At 38.8% G+C, this 17623-nt stretch overlaps 1 protein-coding gene across 4 annotated transcripts in view; it reads left to right on the top strand.

Moving 5' to 3' along the window:
• Positions 1-17623, top strand: part of RTN1 (reticulon 1) — a 390244-nt gene that overhangs the window by 337164 nt on the left and 35457 nt on the right. The window lies entirely within an intron of this gene.

The raw sequence follows: 17623 nt of genomic DNA, 5'->3' as shown, positions 1-17623 counted from the left end.
GAGGCTTATTGGCCTAAAACAATCACATTTCAAATGCCATCTATGAGATCATTGAAACCAGAGGTGGACCTAGCCTAACTAAAACTGCAACCCATCACAACTCAGCTTAATTTCTGATGGAAACTTATCAATCCCTCAGTTGCTACTTACTAGAGGAAGGAAGAACTTTTCTGAAGGAAAATAGCATCAACTGTCAGTCTTTGTGATTCTTTTATACACAATGCCCATCATACTATATTATTAGACATAGAAGAGGCAAAAATATGAGACTAATAATCAAGCAAAAAAGGAGATGATAGAAGCAGACACATAGATTATCCAGATATTGGATATAGCAGATGAAGACTTCAAAATAACTGTTATAAATATGTGAAAGAAAATTGATAAAGAAAGAGACATGGAAACTATTTTAAAAAGCAAAATTACTAGAACTGAAAGGTAAAATTTCTGAAATTAAGACTTAATTGACTATGTTTAATAAGACTTTGAACACAGAAAACAGAATTAGTAAACTAATATCAAATAATATCAAAGCTCAATATCAAATATCCACAGCGGTAGATAAAGAGAATAAAAATATAAAAAGAAAAGAGTAGAGTATAAAAATCTTGTGAAACATTTTCAGAAGGTCTAACATATGAAAAATTTAATAGAATTTTTTAATAGAAGAAAACTTTTTAAAGATTTTTTAAATTTAATAAAATTCTTTAAGAAGATTTAAAGATTTTTTTAATTTAATAAAGAAAATTCTTTAATAAAAGAAGAGAAAGAAAATGAGTCAGAAGGAATATTTGAAGAAATATATATGAGACATTATTAAAAATTGATAAAAGGCATCAATCCACAGATTTAAGAAGCTCAGTAAACCCTAAAGGAGTAATAAAACTATCATAATCAAGCTGCATCAAACACAAGTTAAAGAGAAAATCTTAAAAACAGCCATAAAAGTTACTTTCTAAGAAGCAATAAGAAGACTAATTACTGACCTTTCAACTGAAATTGTGAAGTCTAGATGTTGATGGAATGAAATATTTAAATTGCTGAAAGAAAAAACCACCAAATTAAAGCTCTTTGTCCAATAAAACTATCATTTAAAAATGAAAATAAGATAAAGATATTCTCAAACAAAAGTTGATATAAATACTTGCCATGATCTGAGATAAAAGAAATAGTAAAGAAAATTGTTTGGACTGAAAGAAACGGATCTCAGATGGAAGGAATGATATGAATGGTATGACAGGAGGACATGAAGAACACTGGAAAGGATTAATATGTGAGTAAATGTGAAAGATTATTGATTTTTGTACAACAAAAACTATTATATCATTTGGTGTTCATAGCACCAATAATATATAAAAGCCCTAGCACGAAAGGGGACAGAGAGTAAGGGAGTTTGGTGTTGTAAGAATCTTGTAGGAATTTGTAAACTTCCTAATTTAAGACTGTCTCCAATATATTAAGGATGAACATTTTAATTTCTAGAATAATCACTAAAATGTTCAAAAATAGGCCAGGCATGGTGGTTCATGCCTGTAATCCCAGCACTTTGGGAGTCTGAGGCAGGGAGATCACCTGAGGTCAGGAGTTCAAGACCAGCCTGACTAACATGATAAATCCCTGTCTCTACTAAAAATACAAAAAATTAGCCAGGCGTCATAGTGCACACCTATAATCCCAGCTACTCAGGAGGCTAAGGCAGGAGAATTGCTTAAACCCAGAGGTGGAGTTTGCAGTGAGCCAAGATCGCAGCACTGCACTCCAGCCTGGGTGACAGAGTGAAACTGTCTCAAAAAAAAAAAAATTAAAATAAAAAGTAAATAAATAAAATAAAATGTTCAAAAAGATAAAATTATAGGCGATTGGAGGAAATGATTTATAAAAATATACTTGATTAATTTCAAAGAAGTCAAGAAAGGAAGAACAGGACAGGCATGGTGGCTCACACCTGTAATCCTAATACTTTGGGAGGTCAGGTAGGTGACTCTTCCAGATCCAGGAGTTCAAGACCAGCCTAGACAACATGACAAAACCCCATCTCTATAAAAAATATCAAAAATAAATAAATAAATAAATTAGCCAGGTATGGTGGCACATGCCTGTAGTCCCTAGCTGCTTTGGAGACTGAGGTTGGAGGATCACCTAAGCCCAGGTCAAAGCTACTGTGAGCCATGATTGAACCATTGCACTTCAGTGTGGACAACAGAGCAAGACCCTGTCTCAAAAGGAAGCAAAGAAGGAAAAGAAAGGAAAGGAAGGAAATTGAAAATAATCTAAGCTTCCATTTGAAGGAGTTAGTAAAACAATAGTGAATTAAAGCAAAAGAAAAGAAATAAAGGAAAATAAAAACAAAGAAACAAAACAGAATGAAATAGAAAGTAGATATACAATAGATAAAAAGAAAAAAGTAAAAATTGTATTCTTTAAAATGAATTCATAATATTGAAAAATCTTCAAAATGATCAAGAAATAAAGAGAGAAAATTTAACAATATCAGAAATGAAAGAAGGGACATGGCTATGTCTCCTTCATTTTGTTAAAAAACATCAGATGATGTTATAAAAAATTTATGCCAATAAACCGACAACATATTTAAAATGGATAAATTCATTTGCAAATAAAAACTAACCAAAATTGATGTAAGCAGAAATTAAAAATTAGAATAATCCTAATATCTGTTAAAGAAATCTATAATTACAAACTGTTTTACAAAGAAAAGTCCCAGCCCAGATGGGCTCAGTGGTGAATTCTTCTAAATATTCCAATATGAAATAATACCATCTTACATAAACTCTTTCAGAAAATACAGGAGGGAGTAACATTTTCTGACTTGCTCTGTGAGACCAGTATAAACCTAATGCAAAAATCTAAGCTATCACAAGATGTACAAGCATATTACAAGAAAAGAAAATTGGAGGATAATATTTCTTCAATGTGGGTACAAAAATTCTACACAAAATATTAGCGTGTTGAATCTATTAAAAGATTCACATAGGAGCCATGTGGGGTTTATTCTAGGAATGCAAGGCTTAACATTCAAAATTTGATGCATGTAATCTTTATATTAAGAAAATAAAGAAAAAATCCATATGGTCACCTCAATCGTTTTAGAAAAAATATTTGATAGAATTCAATATCTTTTCATAACAAAAACTCTCAGAAAACTGATAAACAAAGGACACTTTATTAATCTGATAAAGGAAAGCTAAAATCTCACAGACAACATCATTCTTGGTAGTAAAAATTTTGAGCACAGTTTTCCCTTACTTTAGGAGTAAGACAAAGAATAATCTGTCACCACTTCTGCTCATCATTATACTGGAGGTCATAGCCAATGCAGTAAGACAAGGTAAAGAGACAGAAGTACAAAGATTGGAAGGGAAGAAATAAACCCATTTTTATTTACAGAAAATATGATTGCAAGCATACTTCATTTTATTGTACTTTGTAGATATTGCTTTTTTTTTTTTTTTTAACAAATTGAAGGTTTGTGGCAACCCTGCATTGAGCAAGTCTATTAGCACCATCTTTTCAATAGCATCTGCTTACTTCATGTCCCTGTAACATTTTGGTGATTCTCACACTATTTTAAACATTTTTCTAGTTATGACAACTGTTATGTGGTGATCTATGATCAGTGATCTTGATGTTACTGTTGTCATTATTTTGGGGTGCCACAAACTATACACCCATAGAAGATGGCTAACTTAATCAATAAATGTCATGTGTGTTCTGACTGCTCAGCCGACTGGCCATTCTCCAGTCTCTCTCCCTCTGCCCAGGACTTCCTATTCCCTGAGAAACAACAATATTTCAGTTAGGCCAATTAATAACCCTAAAGTGGTTTCCAAGTGTTCAAGTGAAAGGAAGAGTCATACATCTCTCACTTTTAAATCAAAAGCTAGCAATGATTAATCTTAGTAAACAAAGCATGTTGAAAGCCAAGATAGGCCACAAGCAAGGCCAAACAGTGATCCAAGTTGATTAATCTTAGTAAACAAAGCATGTTGAAAGCCAAGATAGGCCACAAGCAAGGCCAAACAGTGATCCAAGTTGTAAATGCAAAGGAAGAATTCCTGAAGGAAATTAAAAGTGCTATTTCAGTGAACACATGATTGATAAGAAAGCAAAACAGCCTCATTCCTGATATGGAGAAAGTTTTAGTGGTCTGGTTAGAAGACCAAACCTGCTCTAACATTCCCTTAAGCCAAAGCCTAATCCAGACCAAGGCCCTCACTCTTTAATTTTACGAAGACTGGGAGAGGTGAGGAAGCTGCAGGAGAACAGATGGAAGCTGCAGGAGAAAAGTTGGAAGCTAGCAGAGGTTGGTTCATGAGATTTAAGGAAAGAAGCTATCTCCATGACATAAGAAATGCCAGGTGAAGCACCAAGTGCTAATGGAGAAGCTGCAGCAAGTTATTCAAAAGATCGTTGATGAAGGTGACTACACTGTAGCTGGTGACTTTTAGTGGAAGACAATGCTCCTTTATTATTCAGAAAATCCTAGGGCCCTTAAGAATTATGCTAAAGCTACTCTGCTTATGCTCTATAAATTTAATAACAAAGCCTGGATAACAGCACATTTGTTTACAGCATAGTTTACTGAATATTTTAAGCCAAGTGTTAAGAGCTACTGTTCAGGAAAATATATATTCCTTTCAAATACTGCTCATTGACCATGCACTGGTCACCCTAAGAGCTCTAATAGAAATGTGCAAGGAAATGAATGTTTTCTTGCCTGCTAACACAACATCCACTCTGTAGCCCATGTACCAAACAGTAATTTTGACCTTCAAGTCTTATATTTAAAATTACATTTTGTGGCTGGGCACGGTGGCTCATACCTGTAATCCCAGCATTTTCAAAGGTTGAGGTGGGTGGATCACCTGAGGTCAGGAGTTCAAAGCCAGCCTGGCCAACATGGTGAAACCCGGTCTCTACTAAAAATAGCAAAACTGCCTGGGTGTGGTGGCAGATTCTTGTAATCCCAGCTACTCAGGAGGCTGTGGCAGGGGAATTGCTTGAACCTGGGAGGTGGAGGTTACAGTGAGCCAAGATTGTGCCATTGTGCCATTGCACTACAGCCCGGGTAACAAAAGCGAAACTTGTCTTGGGGGAAAAATAATAACAATACATTTTGTAAGCCTATAGCTGCCATATTGAATGCTTCTGGAAAGGATTCACCATTTTAGATGTCATTAAGAACATTCATGATTCATGAAAGGAGGTCATCCTCCATAACAAGAGTTTGGAAAATGTTGATTCCATCTTTATGGATGATTTTGAGTAGTCCAAGACTTCAGTGGAGGAAGTAACTGCAGATGTGGTGAAAATAACAAAAGAAACAGAATTAGAAGTAGAGCCCGAAGATACGACTGTATTGATGCAGTATCAGGATTAAACTTGAATGGATGAAGAGTTGCTTCTTACAGATGACCAAAGAAAGTGTTTTCTTGAGATGAAATTGACTCCTGGTGAAGATGTTGTGAACACTGTTGAAATGACAACAAAAGATTTAGAATATTACATAAACTTAGTTGATAAAGCAGTGGCAGAGTTTGAGAGGACTGACTCCAATTTTGAAAGAACTTCTACTGTGGGTAAAGTTCTCTCAAACAACATTGTGTGCTACAGAAAGATCTTTAATGAAAGGAAGAGGCAATCAGTGTGGCAAACTTCACTGTTATCTTACTTTCAAAAACTGCCACAATCACTCCAACCTTCAATAACCACAACTCTGATCAGTCAGCAGCCATCAACATCGAGGCAAGCCCCTCCACCAGCAAAAAGATTATTATGAATTACTGAAGGCTCAGAAGATCATTATCAGTTTTATCAATAAAATATTTTTAAATTAAAGCATGTAAATTTTTGTAATCATAATGCTATTGCACAATTAATAGACTACAGTATAGTGTAAACATAACTTTTATGTGCACTTGGAAACCCAAAAAATCATGTGACTCACTTTATTGCAATATTCACTTCATTGCATTTGTCTCAGACAGAAACCATAATATCTGTAAGGTATGCCTGTATGTGCATACAAAATTTTAAAGAATCATCAAACAGAATTAATAAGTAAATTTAGCAAGGTCACTATATAAAACTATATTAATCTAGTGTGTTAGACTGTTCTTTTTTTTTAACTATAAAGGAATACCTGAGACTGAGTAATTTATAAAGAAAAAAGGTTTAATTGGCTCACGGTTCTGCAGGCTGTACAAAAATGACACCAACATCTGCTCAGTGTCTGGTGAGAGCCTCAGGAAGCTTACAATCATGGCAGAAGGTGAAGTGGGAGCAGCACATCACATGGCAAGAGTGGAGCAAGGGAGCAGAGGGCAAGAGGGGTGGTCCCAGACTTTTAAACAACCACACCTCATATGAACTGAGTGAAAACTCACTTATCGCCAAAAGGATGGTGCTAAGCAATTCATGAGGGATCTACCTCCATGATCCAATCATCTTCCACCAGGCCCTACCTCCAACACTGGGAATCATATTTCAACATGAGATTTGGAGGGGACAGACATTCAAACCACATCACCTGGTATAGCATTTTCCATTTCTACTTTAAACTTTCCTATTTCAACTATGTATTCAGATTTTCTTTTGTAGGCATCCTCTGGCTAGATTTTTTTCCTCCAATCTGTTAGTTTCCATCTTTTCAGCTGGCACAAGTTAGATATATTTAGATGTATTTCCAATAATGTAAGTCTTCAATGTCATAAGTTCTTGGAGACTATAATTTTAAGTGAAAAGATGTATAACAAATTCTTGAATGATGTCATTTCATGCAAAGTAGGTTCATGTTTGATGAGAAAAAAAATATTGGTTCTGTTATGTCTTTTTGCTTAAAGTTGCAGTTTCCAAGAACCTAACAATGATGTTAAGTGAGGACTTATGGCACTTCAGTTTTGTGCTTCCATTTACCAGTTCTTTTTTCTTCTTCTTCTTTTTTTTTTTTTTTATTGCATTTTAGGTTTTGGGGTACATGTGAATAACATGCAAGGTTGTTGCACAGGTGCACACGTGGCAGTATGATTTGCTGCCTCCCTCCCCTTCACCTATATCTGGCATTTCTCCCCATGCTATCCCTCCCCAACTCCCCACCCCCCCACTATCCCCCCTCCCCCCCAACAGACCCCCGTGTATAGTGCTCCCCTCCCTGTGTCCATGTGTTCTCCTTGTTCAACACCCGCCTATGAGTGAGAACATGTGGTGTTTGATTTTGTGTTCTTGTGTCAGTTTGCTGAGAATGATGTTTTCCAGGTTCATCCATGTCCCTACGAAGGATGTGAACTCCTCCTTTTTAATGGCTGCATAATATTCCATGGTGTATATGTGCCACATTTTTCCTGTCCAGTCTATCATTGATGGGCATTTGGGCTGGTTCCAGGTCTTTGCTATTGTAAACTGTGCTACAATGAACATTCGTGTGCATGTGTCCTTATAGTAGAACGATTTATAATCCTTTGGATATATGCCCAGTAATGGGATTGCTGGGTCAAATGGAATTTCTATTTCTAGGTCCTTGAGGAATCGCCACACTGTTTTCCACAGTGGTTGAACTAATTTACACTCCCACCAACAGTGTAAAAGTGTTCCTATTTCTCCACATCCTCTCCAGCATCTGTTTTCTCCAGATTTTTTAATGATCGCCATTCTAACTGGCGTGAGATGGTATCTCAATGTAGTTTTGATTTGCATTTCTCTGATGACCAGTGATGATGAGCATTTTTTCATATGTTTGTTGGCCTCATGTATGTCTTCTTTTGTAAAGTATCTGTTCATATCCTTCGCCCATTTTTGAATGGGCTTGTTTGTTTTTTTCTTGTAAATCTTTTTTAGTTCATTGTAAATTCTGGATATCAGCCCTTTGTCAGACGGGTAGGCTGCAAAATTTTTTTCCCATTCTGTTGGTTGCCGATTCACTCTATTGACTGTTTCTTTTGCCGTGCAAAAGCTGTGGAGTTTGATTAGGTCCCATTTGTCTATTTTGGCTTTTGTTGCCGATGCTTTTGGTGTTTTGGTCATAAAGTCCTTGCCTACGCCTATGTCCTGAATGGTTTTGCCTAGGTTTCCTTCTAGTGTTTTTATGGTGTTACGTCTTATGTTTAAGTCTTTAATCCATCTGGAGTCAATTTTAGTGTAAGGTGTCAGGAAGGGGTCCAGTTTCTGCTTTCTGCATATGGCTAGCCAGTTTTCCCAACACCACTTATTGAACATGGAATCCTTTCCCCATTGATTGTTTTTTTCAGGTTTGTCAAAGATCAGGTAGTTGTAGATATGTTGTGTCGCCTCCGATGCCTCTGTTCTGTTCCATTGGTCTATATCTCTGTTTTGGTACCAGTACCATGCTGTTTTGATTACCGTAGCCTTGTAGTAGAGTTTGATGTCCGGTAGTGTGATGGCTCCCGCTTTGTTCTTTTTGCTTAGAATTGACTTGGCTATGCGGGCTCTCTTTTGGTTCCATATGAAGTTTAAGGTGGTTTTTTCCAGTTCTGTGAGGAAGGTCATTGGTAGCTTGATGGGGATAGCGTTGAATCTGTAAATTACTTTGGGCAGTATGGCCATTTTCACGATATTAATTCTTCCTAACCATGAACATGGAATGTTTCTCCATCTGTTTGTGTCCTCTCTTATTTCGTTGAGCAGTGATTTGTAGTTCTCCTTGAAGAGGTCCTTTACGTTCCTTGTTAGTTGTATTCCTAGGTATTTTATTCTCTTTGTAGCAATTGTGAATGGCAGTTCGTTCTTGATTTGGCTCTCTTTAAGTCTGTTATTGGTGTATAGGAATGCTTGTGATTTTTGCACATTGATTTTATATCCTGAGACTTTGCTGAAGTTGCTTATCAGTTTCAGGAGATTTTGGGCTGAGGCGATAGGGTCTTCTAGATATACAATCATGTCGTCTGCAAATAGAGACAATTTGACTTCCTCCTTTCCTAATCGAATACCCTTTATTTCTTTTTCTTGCCTGATTGCTCTGGCTAGAACTTCCAGTACTATATTGAATAGGAGTGGTGAGAGAGGGCATCCTTGTCTAGTGCCAGATTTCAAAGGGAATGCTTCCAGTTTTTGCCCATTCAGTATGATATTGGCTGTCGGTTTGTCATAAATAGCTTTTATTATTTTGAGATACGTTCCGTCGATACCTAGTTTATTGAGGGTTTTTAGCATAAAGGGCTGTTGAATTTTGTCGAAGGCCTTCTCTGCATCAATTGAGATAATCATGTGGTTTTTGTTTTTGGTTCTGTTTATGTGGTGAATTACATTTATAGACTTGCGTATATTGAACCAGCCTTGCATCCCCGGGATGAATCCTACTTGATCATGGTGGATAAGCTTTTTGATGTGCTCTTGTAATCGGCTTGCCAGTATTTTATTGAAGATTTTTGCATCTATGTTCATCATGGATATTGGCCTGTAGTTTTCTTTTTTTGTTGAGTCCCTGCCGGGTTTTGGTATTAGGATGATGTTGGTCTCATAAAATGATTTGGGAAGGATTCCCTCTTTTTGGATTATTTGGAATACTTTCAGTAGGAATGGTACCAGTTCCTCTTTGTATGTCTGGTAGAATTCGGCTGTGAAACCATCTGGGCCTGGGCTTTTTTTGGGTGGTAGGCTCTTAATTGCTGCCTCGACTTCAGACCTTGTTATTGGTCTATTCAGGGTTTCAACTTCTTCCTGGTTTAGGCATGGGAGGAGACTACTGTCCAGGAATTTATCCATTTCTTCCAGGTTTTCTAATTTATGTGCATAGAGTTGTTTGTAATAATCTCTGATGATGGTTTGAATTTCTGTGGCATCTGTGGTGATATCCCCTTTATCATTTTTTATTGCATCTATTTAGTTATTCTCTTTTCTTTTTTATTAGTTTGGCTAGTGGTCTATTTTGTTGATCTTTTCAAAAAACCAGCTCCTGGATTTATTGATTTTTTGTAGGGTTTTTCGTGTCTCTATCTCCTTCATTTCTGCTTTGATCTTAGTTATTTCTTGTCTTCTGCTAGGTTTTGAGTTTTTTTGATCTTGCTCCTCTAGCTCTTTCAATTTTGATGATAGGGTGTCAATTTTAGTTCTCTCCTTTCTTCTCATGTGGGCACTTATTGCTATATATTTTCCTCTAGAGACTGCTTTAAATGTGTCCCAGAGATTCTGGTATGTGGTGTCTTCATTCTCGTTGGTTTCGAAGAACATCTTTATTTCTGCCTTCATTTCAGTGTTTATCCAGTCAACATTCAGGAGAAAGTTGTTCAATTTCCATGAAGATGTGCGGTTCTGGGTTGGCTTCTGAATTCTGAGTTCTAACTTGATTGCACTGTGGTCTGAGAGACTGTTTGTTATGGTTTCTGTTCTTTTGCATTTGCTGAGGAGTGATTTACTTCCAATTATGTGGTCAATTTTAGAGTAGGTATGATGTGGTGCTGAGAAGAATGTATATTCTGTGGATTTGGGCTGGAGAGTTCTGTAAATGTCTATTAGGTTTGCTTGTTCCAGGTCTGAGTTCAAGTCCTGGATATCGTTATTAATTTTCTGTCTCGTTGATCTGTCTAATATTGACAATGGTGTGTTGAAGTCTCCCAGTATTAATGTGTGGGAGTCTATGTCTCTTTGTAAGTCTTTAAGAACTTGCCTTATATATCTGGGTGCTCCTGTATTAAGTGCATATATATTTAGGATCGTTAGCTCTTCTTGTTGTATTGATCCTTTTACCATTATGTAATGTCCTTCTTTGTCTCTTTTGATCTTTGTTGCTTTAAAGTCTATTTTATCAGAGATGAGAATTGCAACTCCTGCTTTTTTTTGCTCTCCATTTGCTTGGTAAATCTTCCTCCATCCCTTTATTTTGAGCCTTTGTGTATCCTTGCATGTGAGGTGGGTTTCCTGGATACAGCACACTGATGGGTTTTGTCTTTTTATCCAATTTGCCAGTCTGTGTCTTTTGATTGGGGCATTTAGTCCATTTACATTTAGGGTTAATATTGTTATGTGTGAGTTTAGTCCTGTCATTTTGATGCTAGCTGGCTGTTTTGCCCATTGGTTGATGCAGATTCTTCATTGTGTTGCTGCTCTTTACCATTTCGTGCGTTTTTGGAGTGGCTGGTGCTGGTTGTTTTTTTCTATGTGTAGTGCCTCCTTCAGGAGCTCTTGTAAAGCTGTTCTGGTGGTGATGAAATCTGTGAGTACTTGCTTGTTCACAAAGGATTTTATTTTTCCTTCACTTATGAAGCTTAGTTTGGCTGGATATGAAATTCTGGGTTGAAAGTTCTTTTCTTTAAGGATGTTGAATATCGGCCCCCACTCTCTTCTGGCCTGTAGGGTTTCTGCTGAGAGATCTGCTGTGAGTCTGATGGGTTTCCCTTTGTGGGTAACCCGACCTTTCTCTCTGGCTGCCCTTAGTATTTTCTCCTTCATTTCAACCCTGGTGAATCTGATGATTATGTGCCTTGGGGTTGCTCTTCTAGAAGAATATCTTTGTGGTGTTCTCTGTATTTCCTGGACTTGAATATTGGCCTGCCTTGCTAGGTTGGGGAAGTTTTCCTGGATAATATCCTGAAGAGTATTTTCCAGCTTGGATGCATTCTCTTCGTCACATTCAGGTACACCTATCAAATGTAGATTAGGTCTTTTCTCATAGTCCCATATTATTTGTTGACTTTGTTCATTCCTTTCTACCCTGTTTTCTCTAATCTTCCCTTCTCGTTTTATTTCATTGAGTTGATCTTCGACCTCTGATATCCTTTCTTCTGCTTGGTCAATTCAGCTGTTGAAACTTGTGCATGCTTCGCGAAGTTCTCGTGTTGTGTTTTTCAGCTCCATCAATTCACTCATATTCCTCTCTAAGTTGTCCATTCTCATTAGCATTTCATCAAGTCTTTTTTCAAGGTTCTTAGTTTCTTTGCATTGGGTTAGAACATGTTCTTTTAGCTCACAGAAGTTTCTTATTATCCATTTTCTGAAAGCTGATTCTGTCATTTCATCACACTCATTCTCCGTCCAGTCTTGTTCCCATGCTGGTGAGGAGTTATGCTGCCTTGTAGGGGGAGAGGTGTTCTGGTTTTGGGTGTTTTCATCCTTTTTGCGCTGGTTTCTTCCCATCTTTGTGGATTTATCCGCCTATTGACTTTGTAGTTGCTGTCTTTCTGATTTTGGTAATTTTAAGTCTGCAGCAGCTGAACTCATAAACCCCCTTTTCTTCTCCCCAGGTGTTCTGGCCCAGGGGTTTAGCACTTTATGTTTTTCAGCTGTGTTGCTACCGTTTTCCCTGCCCACAAGGTGGCAGTCTAGTCACACTCAGCCTGCAGAGGCTTCGCTGAGCTACTGTGGGCTCCACCCAGCTTCCGTGTGAGCTTCCCTGCAGTCCTGTGGGTGTAGTTAGAACTGCTTCCGCTATGCTGGCCCGCTCCTGTAGTGACGGAGTCTCTGTAGTGGCAGGTTGTCTTGGTTACAGAAAATTGCCCCGGAGCTGCAGGGTGTTTCCCGAAGGAGGACGCCCCTCCCCCACAGAGCTGGACCGTCCCAGGTTCAGCTGTGTTTCCAGAGGGGCCCTCTTTGTCCGGTAATCTCTTGGCTTGCCTCCTTGCCACAGCTCCCCTTGCTGGCCCAGAGGGGACACAGTCTCGTTCACTTTGTTCAAGGAGCCGCTGCTCCCCGCCCCCCGTGCAGGCCGAGCGGCTGCTCCGGTCCAACCAGCGGCGCTGGGAACCCGGGGAGCTTCACCGCCTGTGAATCTCCTGGTCTGTGGGCAGTTAAAATCCGCTGCCCTGTGTGCCGCTGCGTCAGCCGAAGCAGCGGCTCTGAGATTCCTGGCGCTCCCTTGCCCGGGGGTCTCCTGGCTTGGCTCCCTGCTTCAGCTCCCCTTTCTGGCTCAGAGGGAACTCTGTCTCTCTCGCTCTGCATAAGAAGCCACTGCCCCCCGCTCCAGGGCGTAGGCTGAGCGGCCACTCTGCTCAAACCAGCGGTGCTGGCGACCCGTGGAGCTTTTCCTCCTGTGAATCTCCTGGTCTGTGGACAGTAAAAGTCCGTCTGGAAATGCGGCGTCCACTCACCCTCTGCGCCTTCTCTCGGAGCTGCAATCCCGACTTCCTCCTAAGCGGCCATCTTGGATCGATCTCTTTTTTCTTCTTCTTATTTTTCCCTGTCCTAACTTCTATTGTTTGAATGAATTTATTCTCTAGTTTATGCAATTTATTTATTTAGAAGTTGTATGTTCTCATTATTTTCTTTTTTTCTAGGTGACAAATGCTTAATACGCAAATCTGCGTTGCCAAAGTCTATAGCTGGTATTTCTATTTTCCTCCTAAACAATGCAAGGACTGTAGAATGCTCTTATTCTTCTCACTCCCTTCTACCTTATGTTCTGTTTTTGTCTCCTGTTTTAGTTTTACCTTTCTTTTATAAATCCTCAAACCAACCATTAACAATTTTTATGCCCAGCACTTTTTTCATACAACTCATTTCTAAGGTTCAGTTTTCTTCTTCCTAAAGTGTCACCTTTGGTAAATTTTTTTTTCAGCATCTGCAATGAGTAAATTCTCTCATTTATTACATATTTGGAAAAGTCTGTTAGTCTTGCTGGGTATAGAATTTGATGATTACATTTCCTTGCTACTTCGAAGATGTTATTTTCTCAAACTATTATATTCTTGTTCTATTAAAGACTGCTGTTGGTCTAACAGTTTCTCTGAGGTAATCTGCCTTTTATTTATGCTTGCTTTTAAGATTTTCTCCTTGTCTTTGATGTCTTACATTTTCACTATAAAGGGGGTTGGGGTATTGATTTATCATTTGTCTTGCTAAGGGCTGATTGGCTGTCATAACCTAGAACTTATCAATTCTGGAAAGTTGCAAATTTGGATAAATTATTCAAGTTCCTATGTTAGTCCGCTTCTCAAAACCCTTCAGTGTCCCCCTTATTTACTGCCAGTATTACTACTCAGGCCTGGCATGATCTGGCCCCTGCACATTTCCGTAATTAAGTTTCCCATTAATTCCATTTCTATCTGTCAGGAAATCCCCATGACTCGAACTGGTGATGCTATTTCTTGTTCATAACTCAGCTCAACTTTACCTACCCTCTAAAGCCTTTCCTGAAACTTCTTCTCCCTAACCATTGTGTTTCTAGCCACTCTTCCCTGCTCATAGGTCTATTAGTTGATTGCATGTATCTATTAATGTATAAAATTTTCCCCGTCTAGACCCAAGTTCCCAGTGTAAAGCTCCCTTTGTATTTACGGAGACAGGTCCTTAGTATAGGCTCTATAAATATCTGTAGCTCAAATGAATAAATAAATCAAGAAATGAGGGTAAACATTATCTAACTCATAGGGATCTTGTAACAACTAAATGTATACCACATGAAGAAGCAGCTGGCAAAGAACATGTGCTAATCTATTGTTTGAATCTCCATATTCATGCATTATTCTGCTACAATGGGTTATGTACCAAACTGGTTGCCTTTTAAATTTTCCTTATTCCATATGGCATAAAGTAGAGTTCTCAGTGTTCTTTGATCATAATGAAGTATATTTTTGGTTCTGTGCCTTTTATTCCAATTGCTATATTTCTCAGAACAAGAATAAAAATGAAGATGCTTATATAGTGTACCAGTTATTACATTCTGTCATGAAAATGCAGTGCATCTGTGAATGTTCTTCTCCCATATATTTTAGTGGTGTTCTCCTGCTTCTTTAGATGTCTGCCCTGGGCCTTTGCTGACCCACCTTATAAAATAGCAAATTTCTACCTCACGTCCACTCTATCCTTTGCTATGTGCTTTATTTTTCCTACATACTTGTCCACAAATGAATATTATATATTTGCCTTTTTCATTATTATTTTCCCACACATACACACCAGCATATAAAGTAGGAACTTTGCTTTATGCCTAGAACAGTGTCCAGCATACCCCAGGTACTCAATAAATATTTGTTGAATAAAAGTATCAATGCAGATGCCACTGATTCTCATCAGTAAAATTCTGGTGCTAGAGGAAACAGACACAAAGCCACTCTGGGAATGCTAGACTTCAATATTCATCTTGATTTGGGCTAAGATTACAAAACTTGACTATTTTGCTTTTCCTGAGAACAGACTGGCTAATGCATGATTTCATCCTGAAAAGTAAAAAGAAATCACTTCCTCTCCTGGCAAGCACCTTAACCAAGTTCTAAGCTGGCTGCAGATAAAGCCCGTCTGTTCTCTACTGGTTCAAAGATAGTGGCAGTTCCTGCCTGCTTTTAGCAAGCTTTATTTTTGCTTTCTGTTTTCTTTCACCACTTAAGGAAAATTTACATATCTTTTCTACCCATTTTATCGGTTTGATCTTGGCAAGAGCTTTCAATTAATACTGTGTGAGCAGTTGTGCAAAGAAAACACCCATTTACAATGTTGATGGGAAATAAATTTTTATTATTTCTTTATGACAAACACCTAAAGCTTCTATTTATTTGTCTTATAAGAGGTCCAAAGATGATAAATTACTTGCTAAGGCCATGTAGCTAACTTTTACAATACAGGTGATTTCCTAGTTTTCCTTGAATAAGTTCATTTATGTTTCTCTTACCACCTATACATTAATCTAAAGCCCACCAATTCTTACTTCACTAGAGTGAATCTATCTGTGAAACAGCCGTCTTACTTCTTCAACCTTCAACTATCAAACTGCTGTAGTGGTTTTTTGTGTGCTATCCAATATCTCTCTCCACATTTAGCATGAATGAAAATAACATGGTCTTTCAGCTAAGCTGACATTCCAAGGTCAGCTTTTAGACAGGGTCTCACTATGTCACCCAGGCTGGAGTGCAGTGGTGTGATCACAGTTCACTGCAGCCTCAGCCTCCCCAGGTTCAGGTGATCCTCCCACTTCAGCCTCCAGAGTAGCTAGGACTACAGGTACATGACACCATGCCCAGCTAATTTTATTTTATTTTTATTTTTTTAGAGATGGGATTTCACCATGTTGCCCAGGCTGGTCTTGAACTCCCGGGCTCAAGCAATCCACTCACCTCAGCCTTCCAAAGTGCTAGGATTACAGGAGTGAACCACTGCACTTGGCCCCAAGGTCAGCTTTATGGTCAATGAAAACACCTGGCCTAGGAAGTCTGACCTTGAAAGAGAGCTTGCTTCTGCCTGTTCCTTATTAGGGCTGTGCTGCCCTTGGCTTGCTAGTCAGATTCGCCATACACACTATATACAGACTGTCAGACTGGCAGTACACACAGTTTGCTGTAATGTGGTGGACACAATACTCACCAGTAAAGGTACCTGCTGGTACCTTCTGGACTTTGGGCTGATAACTGGGGCTATCATTGGACTGGTAGTGCCTCCTAGTGGCCACAGCTCTAAAGATCTCCCTCCAACTGAAATGCAGCCAGGGCAGCAAGACCCACCAGGCAACTCTTGTCCTGGCCTCTCCTTTCATCTCAGTCTTGTCCCCATATCATGCAGTGAGAATTCGGTGCTGATCAGGCTATCGTCATATACCAGTCTTTTCAGTATTTGACAGAATTCCCAAAAATGACCTTGGCAATGAAAAGAAATTGGGAGGAGGAAGGAAAGGTAGGGAATACAAATAGAAAAAAAAAAAAAATCACGAATATCCTTAGAATAGGTCATTGTGAAAAGTGCTTAGTAATAATGTGGTCATTGTTGTTCCTTCCCATCAACCCTGTGGGAGCTCTGACACCCCATTAAGCTTCATCAAGAATAATTTCAGATATGTTACAAAGATATGCAGAGAGGCCCAGCTGGTTTCTCCACAAGCTTGTATTCTGAAAAGAATATACATGATCCCAAAGACCATATTTTAAAGTGTATATGCTTCATTAAAATGAAAGATAAATCGTGTGTACAAGCATAACCTTGAGATTACTGTCTTTAGGCCCTTGCTGGTGTGGGATATGCAAATGTAGGTTTGGATCTGGGAAAGAACACCCCTGGGAACTGTAGAGGAATCAGGAAGGCTTCACTTCTCTATGAGAGAGATCCTGTAATGGGTAAGGCTTTGCCACAAGATGAAGTGGGAAGTTTGTTCCTGCTCCCTTGGAACTCTTCCTTCTGTGTGCTCCTGTGGCCCCCAAGGCACCCTCTTTCCTCATGCAGTGTCTTGTCTCCTCCAGGGACCCCTTCCAACAGTACCTTCTTTTCCTGACAATGCCCACATTCCAGTCCTTTCTCTTTCCTATTTCTACCTTTTCTTCATCAAAATACATTTATCCCCTGTCTATTCTCTCAGGGTCTTGATGTATGTTCTGATAAAGTAGTTTATGGTAAGATTTAAATAGTAGGTCACCACCCATTGTTCTGTTCCTTCCTTAAGACATTTGCATTTTAACTGGGGACTCCTGATATCCTTGACCACCGGTTCTTGAAACCAAAAGCTTTATCTCCCAAATTATACACACCACCCATCTCCATTGCCCCCCAGTGCTCAATCTCAAAGATAACACTGTTGAGACAGAACGCCCTTTGCTTCCGAGTTCTGTTTGAACGTCCCCACAACTGACACTCTTGTATTGTCACTGCTTTGACCAATGACTCCACGTGCCACAGTCCAAGGGCTTTGGTCTGGGGTCTACAGGCACCGCATTCTGACATGGATTCCTTCAACCCACAAACA

This window comes from Aotus nancymaae, unplaced genomic scaffold (assembly GCF_030222135.1).
Source record: "Aotus nancymaae isolate 86718 unplaced genomic scaffold, 86718_ANA_hifiasm-v0.15.2.pri h1tg000011l, whole genome shotgun sequence".
In the NCBI taxonomy this organism is placed as follows: Eukaryota; Metazoa; Chordata; class Mammalia; order Primates; family Aotidae; genus Aotus; species Aotus nancymaae.
Note: the sequence above shows the minus strand (reverse complement) of the source record. Positions and strands in the feature narration are given on the sequence as shown.